Source organism: Dendrobium catenatum, unplaced genomic scaffold (genome assembly GCF_001605985.2).
Source record: "Dendrobium catenatum unplaced genomic scaffold, ASM160598v2 fragScaff_scaffold_186, whole genome shotgun sequence".
NCBI classification, from domain to species: domain Eukaryota; kingdom Viridiplantae; phylum Streptophyta; class Magnoliopsida; order Asparagales; family Orchidaceae; genus Dendrobium; species Dendrobium catenatum.
The window spans coordinates 791,750-805,323 of record NW_021318648.1 but is presented as its reverse complement, the minus strand read 5'-3'; positions in this window follow the sequence as shown (position 1 = coordinate 805,323).

Below are 13,574 nucleotides of genomic sequence, written 5' to 3'. Positions count from 1 at the left end.
GAAATTCTTACAGAGACCAAATCGTCCTGGACGATATTTAATTTCGTCCCGGACGAATAGGACTTAGAAAATTTTTCAAGCCAGTTCCTATTCGTTCTATGTGCTCAATAGGAGATAACTGTCTGATCGTCCCGTACGATATGATATCGTCCCGTACGATCAGTATAAATTTTATATGATCTCCTTATGTGTATGTGTATGTTTTTATACACTCAATTACAATCACTCCCTTTCAAATTTAATTCAAAGAAAAGTACAAGCTTCAAATTCTCATAGTATCTCATGTTGAATTTGATTTGAAGTCTTCGTAGTCTGGAGTTCGATTTTCTTGAAATATTAATACACACAAGAGTAAAAACAAATTTTCCAAAAAATATTAGGAGATAACAACACATAAAACAATAATATTTGGAATCATCAAAACTATACAAGTTGCAAGAATGTAAAACATGCAAATAAAAACTTTCCTAACACAAACTGTCGGAAAAAAATCGCCGGTGAAGAAAACTGTCGGAACATGTTTTCGACGTCGATTTTTTCAACAATTTGTGAACTTCCGAAAAGCCTTCGGTTGTTTAAGAAACTGCCAAAAAAAAGTTGTAACCGCCGGCCAAAACCATTGATAATGAGTGATTTTCATGTAGTGATTATTCCTCTAAATTTCATTTGATCAACAAATTTTCCCTAAGGGTCCTTATCTAACTACACTGAGGAACTCATTAGTGTACTCACTAGTTTAGCATTATTCATTTCATATTTCTTGAGGATGTCCTTAATATATTTTGACTGACTAAGAAATATTCCTTCCTCATTTTATTTTATGTTAAAACCAAAAAAATAACTCAAGTCTCCGAGTAAACAAATTTCAAATTCACTATTCATTATTTTTTAAAAATCATTACAAAAATTTTTATTGGTAGATCAAAATTAGATATCTTCACCATATATTTGAATAATGAGTATTTCTTCTCCTATCATTTCAAAAAGAGAGTGGTGTCCACACTTCCTTTAACAAATGACCTTTATAATAGGAAAGTGCTTAACCTCTCATACCAAGACCTAGGTGCCTATTTTAGTCCATACAATGCCTTCTTCAACTTAAACATATGATTAGGATATTTTGAATCTTCAAAAACCCAGAGGTTGATCAATTTAAACATCCTCTTATATAACCCCATTAAGAAAGATACTCTTAATAACCATCTGATACAATTTAAAACTTTTAAAATAGGCAAAGGCTAGCAAAACCCTTATTGCTTCAAGTTTGGATACAAAGGCAAAAGTTTCTTCAAAATCAATTTCTTCTATTTGATTATACTCTTTGGCCACCAATCTTGCCTTGTTTCTAATCACAATGCCTACATCCACTTAGTTCTAACAATACTTTGATCTTTAGGCCTTTCAATCAATTCCCAAAGATCATTTCTAACAAATTGATTTAATTCTTTTTGCATGGCTAAAATTCAAATTCATCCAAAATTGCTTGATTTATATTTGTGAGTTTAATTATTAAAATAAAGGCATAATGGTTCACTTCTTTGATAAGTCCATGCCTAGTTCTAACACCCTTACTAGGTTCACCTAAAATTAATTCTTTAGGTGGATCATAGAAAATTTCCCTTCTCAAGGCAAAGGATTTTCTTTTTCAGCATTCTCTTCCAAATTAGTTTTTTTTAATTTCTTGGGAGATATTATCAACATGATCTTCTTTCAATCTTGGCTCCTTCAAAATGTTAGATTCTTTAAAAATAATATGTGTGGTCTTCTCAACTACTAAAGTTTTCTTATTAAAAACCCTATATGATTTGCCAACACTAGAATATCCAAGAAAAATTTTTTCATCGGATTTAGGATCAAATTTTCCTAAGGAAATTTTACTATTATTTTGAATGAATACCTTACATCCGAAAACATACAAATGAGAAATATTATGTGCCCTACCTTTAAGAAGTTCATACGATATTTTATTCAACTTGGATCTAATATTCACCTTATTCTGAGCATAACAAGCTATACTAATCACTTCAGCCCAAAAATATTTTGGAAGTGAGTATTTTGTTAACATGGCTCTAGCGACTTCTATCAATATTTTGTTCTTTCTTTCGATAACCCTATTCTGCTGAGGGTTCCTAGGTGCTAAAAAATTATGATTAATTCCATACACTTTACAAAAAATCTTCAAATTTTTCATTTTCAAATTCTTCTCCATGATCATTTTGATTTGATAAAATCTCACACCTTAATTTTCTCTAAATCTAAGTATAAAAGTTTCCAAATTCATCAAATAGTTCATTCTTATGAAATAAAAATTTAACCTAAGTGAATCTTCAAAATCATCAACTATTACAAATTGAAAAACTTTACCTCCTAGACTTACAGTGCTAACTGATTCAAAAAGATCCATATGAATGACTTCCAATGGTTTGCTAGTTCTAAGATCCTTAATGGAATGAAAGGTGGACTTTACCTTTTTTTTAATTGACATGCATCACACAAGTGATCCTTAGTGAAGTCTAGTTTAGGTATCCCTCTAACCAACTCTTTTTAAGTAATCTTCCTAAGGTTTTTCATGCTTCCGTGACAAAGTCTTCTATGCCATAACCATGATTCATTAGTAATTGTTTTGAGACAAACCAAAAGTATTAGAAGATTTAACAAAATTCAAATCAAGCATATACAAATTATTTATCTTAATTCCATGCAATACATTAATTCTATTTTGGCATATTATACAGCTTATAGGAAAAAATTTAATATTATATCCATTATCACAAAGCTGACTAATACTCGATAACTTATGCTTTAAGCCTTCAAAAAATAATACATTTTCAATGAAAAAATTGTTCCTATTTCGAATAATACTTATACCTATCACTTACCTAATGGTATTGTCTCCCAATATTACCTTGTCGTCATTCCTAGCCTCTAGCAATATAAATTATGTCACATCTCCAATCATATTCTTCGAACATCCACTTTCCATGTACCAAATACTCTTATGAGGTTTTGTATGAGAGTGTGTCTAAAAAATGACAAACAGTAGACTTGGGAATCCAAACAAGTTTGGGTTCACCTCTTGGCAATAATAATCTATTGCAATCCATGACCCCTAGTCTGAGATTTTGATGATGACAAATAATGTCATTTGAATTACTATTCATTAAATACTTTTGATTTCTTCTCTTATTTGTGAGTACTAACATTTCAGGGAGATCACAAGTTACTCAGGACAATAAGAAGACTCAAGACTAGGTAGAGTAGTGTATGAGTTTATAATATTGTAATTTTTCATTTATTTTTATTTTTTCTTTTCTTGAGTCTAGACATAAATTGCATATAAGACTGAGCAACCAAGCACACATACAGGGGGAGAGGGTTTAAAAATATAGATTTTTTTTTTCTCTGTTAATCGTACTGTACGAGTTTATATCATACTATACGATCTGATCTAACTGAAATGGCTATCTGTGAATAAGTCATAATTTACAATGGATATCGTACTGTACGATGTGTTACTAATAAAAAACCCTAGATGCCAGATTAATTTAAGTAAGTTTAATAATTGTTTATACTATACGACTTAATTCGTACTGTATAATTTATTTTGAATACTTATTAAATTAACACCATGATTAGTGGATAAATCAAGGATTAATTTCTGATTGGTTATCATATTGTACGATACCGTTCATATTATACGATCAATTGATGCTATTTTTGATTGTCCCAGACTTCGTACTAGACGATAACTTGATTTTGACTAATCACACCCGAAGTTGGTTGTATCATACGATGTACAGAGATGAGTTTTTATTGTCTCGGCAATCATCCTGTACAAATAGAAGAATTTCACATATTGTACTGTACAAGTTTATATCGTACTGTACAATGGTATTCAAAATTTTTGGCATGTTCATAAACCTTTGTACCAGGATGAAGGCCATTTTGTACTAATCATACTATATGATATTGGATCGTACTGTATGACAATAATGGCTAATTTAAAATTTTTATGATTTTTTGGATCCTATTTTAAGTATCAAAACTTCTATTTTTTGTGATATGATTGAGAGAGAGGAACAAAATTAGAGAGGGATTCCTTGGGAGATAGCTCTTGAGAAGATTTTAGGGTTTATGAGAGGAAGGAGGTGGGCTTGGTGAGGGAGGAGTGTGAGGGAGATCATACGGTTGCTCCAAGCTTGCTGCACTTTGCTCCTTCTATGGCCCGAGAAGATCTTATGGGAGGCACTCTGAGGGGGAGACTCTTCTACATCTGTGTCCTCTAAGGTACTCTTCCTTCTCTATGAGGGAAACAAATGAGAAGGTACTCTATCATCGCCAGGAGGGTGACAATGTGATTGGCACTCTGCCACGCCGGGCTGGTGAAAGTGAGATTTGTAGGGCTTCTCCGCCTTGCCGAGGGGGCAAAAGGAGAACTATTATTTAGTAGTGAAAATCCTGGAGTGGAGGGCTCCGGGGAGTGGATGTAGGTCAAGTGACCGAACCACTAGAAAATCTCTGGTGTGATTTTTCCTTTACTGCTTTTTATTTTTTCTTGTACTTTATTTTCATTATAATTGCTAAAAATTAGAACTCCTGTTTAGGATTGTCTTTTTATTGCAACAAATTTTTAATTCACCCCCTCTTGGCGCATCTCATAATTTCAATTGGTATCAGAGCGGGGTTTCAAAAAAAGCATTTTAGAAAACCTTGAAAATTGATCATGTCTCATTTTGGTAATCATAATACCACAAAGGGTTATTCAATAACCCATCCACCTCTTTTTGATAATATCCCATTTTATTTCTCGAAAATTAGAATGACTACTTTTTACAGTCTATGGACTATCGTATGAGGTTATAGGTCAATTATGGTTACGTTGCACCATTTAAACTTGTGAATGGAGTGAAAACTCAAATACCTTTTAATGAATATAGTAATAAAGGTAGGGATTTGGCTCAGTTAAATGCGAAGTGCTTAAACTATTTCTTTTGTGCTTTAAAATCTGAGGACTATATGAGGGTATCTACTTGTGCTACTGGTAAGAAGATTTGAGATAGACTGTGCATCACGTACGAAGGAACTAATCAAGTTATACAATCTAGATATAACATTCTATTGCATGATTATGAAATCTTCCATATGAAACCTAGTGAAATAATATCTGACAGTACACTAGGTTCACCCAAATCATGACATCCTTGCATGCATTAGGTAGAGAAATTTTAAATTCTAAAAAAGCTAATAAGATTCTTAGATGCTTACCTAATTCCTATGATGCTAAAATTACTAGCATCAATGAATCTAAAGATCTAAATGTTTATTCTATTGAAAATTTTCTTAGTTCACTCATTACATACGAGCAAGGAGTGAGTCAAAGGCAAAGTGATGCAGGTGAAAAGGAGAAGACGGTGGCATTGAAAGTAAACAACTCATAAAGTGAAAATTATGGAGCAAAGGAAGAAGATGACATAGCCTTGATGACCTGATAGTTTGAGAACTTTTTGAAAATAAAATAAAGATGAAATCAGAGTAACTGGAATAAATGTAAAAGCTTGAGAACTACTAAAGTTTCATCTGACACGATTTACTTTGAGTGCAGGAAACCAGGTCACCTCCGGGCTGATTGCCCCAACTTAAAGAGTCAACCAGCTAAATAAAAAGGTGAGGAAAAAGCTAAATATAAGAAGGGGAAGATGAAGACACAAAAAGTATTTTGGGCCGACTCTGCCTCAAAATCGTTAGAAGAAGAAGCAGAGGAGGAAGTAACAAATTTTTATCTAATGGCTAATGATAATCTTAATCAATCAAATCAATATGAGGTATGTCAACTTTCATATGAAGATTTACTACTTATTTCTGAGAAAATCCATGACTCGTATAGGAAGTTGAAAAAGATGAATGTTAGTCTTAATATTGATTTTAGTACTTTACAAACTAAGCATGCTAACTTAGTTAAAGAAAAATCTAATTTAGATAGAGATTATATGTCTCTGCTTGATGAGTATGATGCATTAAATAAGAAGCATATTGAATTAATAAAAGCACATGAATCCTTGAAAACAATGCATATTGAACTAGAAAAGGATTTTGATAAACTAGGCAAACTTACGTTGGAGTTAGATCATAATAAGTATCTATTGAAATGGTAAGTTGATGGATTGACATATTAAAATAACACATTTAAAGAAAAAATCAAGGAACTAAGAAAAGAGAAGACATCACTCACATTAGCCCAATCTAGCAAACCCCGAGCACTGCATGCATCACACAACTTTAGGAAGAGGCGTCATCACTCACATAGGTTAGTGAATCCATTTCTCAATTTTAGGTGCTTCTCGTGTGGCATACTAGGTCATATAGCCTGCACATGCACGATTCACTGTATGACACACTTAGTATGGAGACCTAAATTGCATCCATCACAGCATAGAATGCATACATCTCATTCATACAAGCATAAGGAGGAACCTAAACTCACTTGGGTTCCCAAATCTAACCCTTAAATGAAATTTTATGGGTGCTCTCACAAAAGACCTAGTGAGAGCATGTGGTACCTGGACAGTGGCTGCTCGTGACATATGATTGGAGATATAAAGAAGTTCATTGTGCTGGAAACCAGGACTAGAGGCAAAGTAACATTGGGAGACAACACCACCAGGAAAGTGGTGGGCACAGTTATTGTTGGTAAAGCTAAGAATTTTTTAATTGAAAATATTTTATTAGTTAATGGTTTTAAGCATAGCTGACTAAGCATTAGTCAATTATGTAATAAAGATTTTGACATAAAAATTTTTTCTAACAAATGCCTGATTAGTTTAAATAACAAACTTATTTTAGAAGAAAAATGAATGAACAATGTTTACATGTTAGATCTTGATTGCATTGATAGTTCAAATTCAATTTTCTTAAAAATAATAGTAGATGACTCATGGCTATGGCATAGGAGACTATGCCATACTAGTATGAAAACACTTCGAAACATCACTCAAAAGAACCTAGTTATAGGTATACCTAAGTTAGACTTCATTAAGGACTATCTATGCGATGCCTGCCAATTAGAAAAATAAATCAAATCATCCTTTCATTCAATCAAAGATGTGATCACCTCTAGGCCATTAGAAATCCTTCACATGGATTGGAAAAATTATGGATTTGTAATTGTAGACAACTTCACTAGATTCACTTTGGTAAGATTCCTAGCACATAAGAATGAGTCATTTGAGAAATTTAAGATATTCTCCACTTAGATTCAACAAAAATTAGGATGAAAAATCTCAAAAATCTATAGTGATCATGTTGGAGAGTTTCAAAATGAAAGATTTAAATCATTCTATCAAGAGATAGGAATAGAGCATAATTTCTCAGCCCTTAGAACTCTTCAGCAAAATAGAATAACAAAAAGGAAGAATATAACCTTGGTAGAAACTATTAGGGCAATGTTAGCTGAGTACACCCTTCTTAGATATTTTTGGGCAGAAGCAATTAATACGGCATATTACGTCCTAAATACGGTGAACATTAGAACGAAGCTGAATAAAACTCCTTATGAACTCCTTAAGGTCAGACACCAAATCTTTCATACTTACATGTTTTTTATTGCAAGTGCTTTATCTTAATCAACGGTAAACTTCCCTTAGGAAAATTTGATCCCAAGTCTGATTAGGGTGTCTTCTTAGGTCATTCATCTTTAATTAAGGCCAATATAATCTTTAATAAGTGAACCCTAGTAGTAGAAGAGTCCACCCATTTAGTATTTGATGAATCAGATAAGTCCTCTGAATCTAAAATTGAAGAAGATGAACTAGAGGCAATTCAAGGAGTAGAAACTATGACCATAGGAGAAAGGGTAAAACATCAAGAAGATTTTTCTAGAGAATGGAGATACTCTTCTAGTTATCCTAAAGAATTAATTTTAGGAGACCCATCGAAATGTGTGAGAACTAGGCACGGACTTAGGAAGGAGGTTAGTAATTCAACATTCATCTCTATGATAGAATCCACAAGTATAGATTAAGCTTTAGGAGATGAATTCTAGATCCTATAAATGTAAGAAGAATTGAACCAATTCACTAGGAATGATGTTTGGGAGTTAGTTAAGAGACCTAAAGAATATAGTATAGTTGGAATAAAATGGATCTTTAAAAATAAGGTGAATGACTTAGGAACCATAATAAGAAATAAAGCCAGAATAGTAGCGAAGGGATACAACCAATTTGAGGGAATAGACTTTGAAGAAACCAATTCCCCAGTAGCTAGACTAGAAGCCATAAGAGTGTTTTTAGCTTTTGCTTGCTTCAAAAGTTTTAAACTATATCAAATGGGTGTAAAAAGTACTTTTCTAAACGGGGTAATCAAGAAGGATGTTTATCTTGAGCAATCCCCCAAATTTAAAAGTTCACAATTTCCAAACCATGTATTCTAATTAAAAAAGGCACTTTATGGGTTGAAGCAAGCACCTAGAGCCTGTTATAAAGACTTAGCTCATTCTTAGTGTATAGAGGATTTGTAAAGGGTAGTGTGGACACTACTCTTTTTATAAAAGGTTAAAGATGAAATTCTCATTATTAAGATTTATGTGGATGACATTCTATTTGGATCTTAAGATAAAAATTTATGTGATGAATTTTCAAAAATAATAAGTAATAAGTTTGAAATGAGCATGATGGGAGAGCTTAATTACTTTATTGTCTTTAGTGTAAAAAAATGGATAATGAAACATTTCTTAGCCAAACGAAATACATTAAGAATGTTCTGAAAAAATATGAAATAGATAGTTACTAAGCCCCTGAACACTCCAATGAGCTATACAATTCAACTAGACAAAGACTCGAATAAAAAATCAGTAGACCAGAATAAATATAGAGAAATAGTATGATCTCTCCTCTACCTGACTGCCAGTAGACTAGATATAATGTTTAGTGTGTGCCTCTATGCCTGTTTTCAAGCTGATTCTAAAGAGTCTCACTTAACTGCTGTCAAGAAAATCCTTAGATATCTACTAGGCACCCCAAACTTAGGAATTTGGTATCCTATGCACAACACTTCCTTTGAAATCTTAGGGTACTCAGATTCTAATTTTGCAGGATGTAGGGTAGATAGAAAAAGCACCTCTGGTACCTGTCAATTTATAGGACATTCTTTAGTTTCTTGGTCCAGTATGAAGAAAAATTTGGTAGCCCTTTCCATGGCTGAGGTAGAATATGATGCAATAGGAAGTTGTGTTGCATAAGTACTATAGTTGAAATAATAACTTCTTGATCTTAGATTACCTATAGGAACCATCTCAATCATGTGCGACAACACAAGTGCAATCTATATCTCTAAAAATCCAATTCAACACTCTTGAATAAAACACATATACATTAGACACCATTTCATAAGAGATCATATTGCTAAAGGAGATATAAAATTACATCACATAGCTATAGGAGATCAATTGGCAGAAAACTTCACTAAACCACTAGCCTATGACACCTTTAGCACTTTGAGGACAAGACTTGGTGTCATAGACATTAATGCATAATTCCAAAAAAAAAACAAAAAACAAAAAAATAACAAAATAAAAAAAATAAAATAATAAATAAATAAATAAAATTCTTTTAAGGTTGTTTCTGATCATCACACGCTCACTACACAAAAATCAAAAATTGACATTTTCTTTATCATACTGTACGATCCACTATCAAACTGCACGATTTAATAAAACTACAGAAATCATAACCTAGACTCAAATATCGTCTCTGTTGATCGTAATGTACGATCACCATCATATTGTACGATATAGGTGTATGGTCATCAATCCGTTCGTTACGACATTTATGGATCATCGTAATGTACGATACCTCCTCTTTGTATTGTATGATCCACATCAGTGAAATGGATGAGGATGACTTAAAGGTAGTTGGTACTATATAATAGCCTTTTCATACTATATGAATACTTGTTCATACTATATGACACTTTTCATGAAAGGTCATACTGACGACCCTCGGGATGATCAAAATCCTTCTGATCATACTGTATGATACGTATCATACTGTACGAGTTAACCACCTTTTTTTTGAATTGATCAGTCAGATAACATTATTGTCCCATCGTACTATACGATCCTAGATCGTACTTTATGATATGTCCAAAATTCTATAAATTGGCCACATTTGAAGCTTGTTTCACTCATTCATCCTTCACTTCACTTAGTATAACCTGCATATACAAAATGTCAAGCTCTAACAAGCGCGATCATCTCATCATTGTAAGCTCATCGTCCTAATAACCATTTTTTACTCCCAAAAATGAAAAGCCTATTGCAAATACAAGGCCTGCAAAATTACACTCTCTTGGATGCTGGATCAAGATGCTTTAAACTTTAAGGTAATGAACCTCTTCGCATCCACCACTTTCCAATTCCTCCTTAACCTGGCCTTCCCGTATAATTCAAAACTCTTATTTGAATTCCTAGCCAACCTAACCTACAATATCGACACCCTAACCTTCCACTCATTTGTCTGCCACAACGCATAGAAATCACTAAGGCTGACATCGCCCAATACATTAGGCTATCTACTGAAGGCCCTCGAGCTCATTCCTTCCTCTCAAATGATTTCGACTAGAGTGCTGAAAATCTAGTCCTTAAGAATGTAGATTTCTATCAACACCAGCCTCTTGTTCAATCCTTAACCTAAAATACCCAAATTATTTAGCACGTCCTTCGCACTTCAATCATACCCAAAGCGGGCTACTGAATCCAAATGACCCTAATCTTGTTGGTCATTACCTACCTTATAATGTCAAACACAAAATTTGAAGACGCATATTTGATTATTGATTATATTTGAAACATGACCTTCGTTTGCCTCCCTACTACCCGTAGGAAATAAAATCTAGCCCTTGGCCACCATATAGGTTACATCCTTCAAAATAAATACCAATTAACATATCCTGGTGAACCCAATAATCTCCCAATTTTTTATATGGATGCCTCTTTTCTTATTCTATTTCATCGGGGGCAAGAGCTTGAAGAATAAGACTTTGATGAAGAAGAAGGAGAAGCTGCTCCTGTTCCACAAAAATGGCATGCACCACCCCGAAGACCTGCACCAGCCTACCCTCACGATGACTTGGTCAAACGATTCGACTGACTCCAGAGTCATCTTGACACTCACATACAAGAACAACATCAACAACATGAGGAAGACATGCGATGGTTTAGGGAATGCTTCACTTCAATTGATCACCAATTTGAGTCAATCCACCAATATTTCCAACCACAACCCCCTCCACCTCAAAGTGATCAAGATCCTCCTTTCTGAAGTATATCTATTTTGTGCTTCTTTTCTTAGTGTTATTTGTGACTCCTCTTTTTGGTGATGTCAAAAGGGGGAGAAGTCTGTTGTAGTCAGTATGTTCTACTTATGTTTTTTTTTTTTTTTTTTTTTTTTTTTTTTTTTTTTTGCTTATATTTACTTATGTTTAAGTTCAATGAAATGCATTTTGCTTTTCCTATTTATTTCATGATATTTTAATTAATTAAAAAATGCCCTGCAAATTTGCTTATAACCAATATTATTTGACATCATCAAAAAGAGGGAGATTATTGTAATCCATGACCCCTAGTTTGAGATTTTGATAATGACAAATAATATCATTTGAATTACTATTCATTAAATACTTTTAATTTTTGCTCTTATATGTAAGTACTAACATTTTAGGGAAATCACAAGTTACTCAGGACAACAAGAAGACTCAAGACTGGGTAGAGTAGCGTGTGTGTTTATAACATTATAATTTTTTATTTATTTTTATTTTTTCTTTCTTGAGTCTGGCCATAAATTGTATGTAAGATTGAGCAACCACGCACACACACAGGGGGGAGGGTTTAAAAATGTAGATTGTTTTTCTATTGATCGTACTATACGAGTTTATATCATATTGTACAATCTGATCTGGCTAAAACGGCTACTGTGAATAAGTTGTATTGTACAATGTGTTACTAATTAAAAACTCTAGCAGCTAAATTAATTTAAGTTTAATAACCATTCATACTATACGACTCAATTTGTACTATACGATTTATTTTTAATACTTACTTAAATTAACCCAATAATTAGTGGATAAATCAAGGATTAATTTATGATTGGTTATTGTACTATACGATACTGTTTGTACTGTATGATCAATCAAGGCTATTTTTTATCGTCCCAGACTTCGTACTGTATGATCCCTTGATTTTGACTAATCATACTGTCTGAAGTAGGTAGTACCCTACAATGTACAAAGATGAGTTTCATCGTCCTGGCATTCATCCTGTATGAATAGAATAATTTCACATATCATACAGTACGAGTTTATATCATATTTTACGATGGTATTCAGAATTTTTGGCCTGTTCATAAACCTTCATACCAAGACGAAGGCCATTTTGTACTAATCATACTGTATGATATTGAATCATATTATACGATAATAACAACTAATTTGAAATTTTTAGGGTTTTTTGGAGCCCATTTTAAGTATTAAAACTTATATTTTTTGTGACGTGACTGAGAGAGAGAGGAACGTAATTAGAGAGAAATTCCTTAGGAGAGAGCTCCTGAGAAAATTTTAAGGTTTGTGAGAGGAAGGAGAAGGCGGGCTTAGTGAGGGAGGAGTGTGAGGGAGATCACACGGTTGCTCCAAGCTTGCTGCACTTTGCTCCTCTTATGGCCCATGAAGATCTTGTAGGAGGCTCTCTAAGGGGGAGACTCTTCAACATCCGTGTCCTCTAAGGTACTCTACCTTCTCTAGGAGGGAGAAAAATGAGATGGTACGCTGCCATCACCATGAGGGTGACAAAGCGCTTGGCACTCCATCACGCCATGTTGGTGAAAGTGAGGTTTGTAAGAGCTTCTCTACCTTGCTGAGGGGATAAAAGGAGAACTATTGTTTAGTAGTGAAATTCCCGGCGTGAAGGACTCCGGAGAGTTTATGTAAGTCAAGTGACCGAACCACTATAAAATCTCTGGTGTTATTTTTCCTTTACTGGTTTTTATTTTTGCTTGCACTTTATTTTTATTATAATTGCTTAGTAAAACTCATTGTGAATTTGTGGTTATTGTTGCAAATTATGTATTAAGCACTCACTTCGGCATTATTTAAATTTTAAAAACATAGAAAATATTAGAATTCTTATTTGGGATTTTTTATTGCAGCAATTTTTCCAATTCACCCCCCCCCCCCATTCCCCCCCCCCCCCCTCTCTTGGCGCATCTCATAATTTCATAATCTAGATGCATGTTTAATATGCCTTGAATTATGCATCTTAGGTCTCAGACTAGATGAGTTTTACTATGAATTATATAAGTGTGTGAGATATGCCCAATCATTTCACAAGAAAAATATTTAACTCCAAGAAAAGGATTTACCAATCTATGTGCATTATATTATCTTTTTCTAGGTTTTGAATTTATGCACTTCTAGTCAGGATTATAAAATTGTTCAAGTGTAGGGGGTGTCCTTCCAACATTAATGGCATTTAATTTTTCAACAAGATATGAGCTTGTATTTTTTAAGGTTAAATTATCAAATTTTAACTC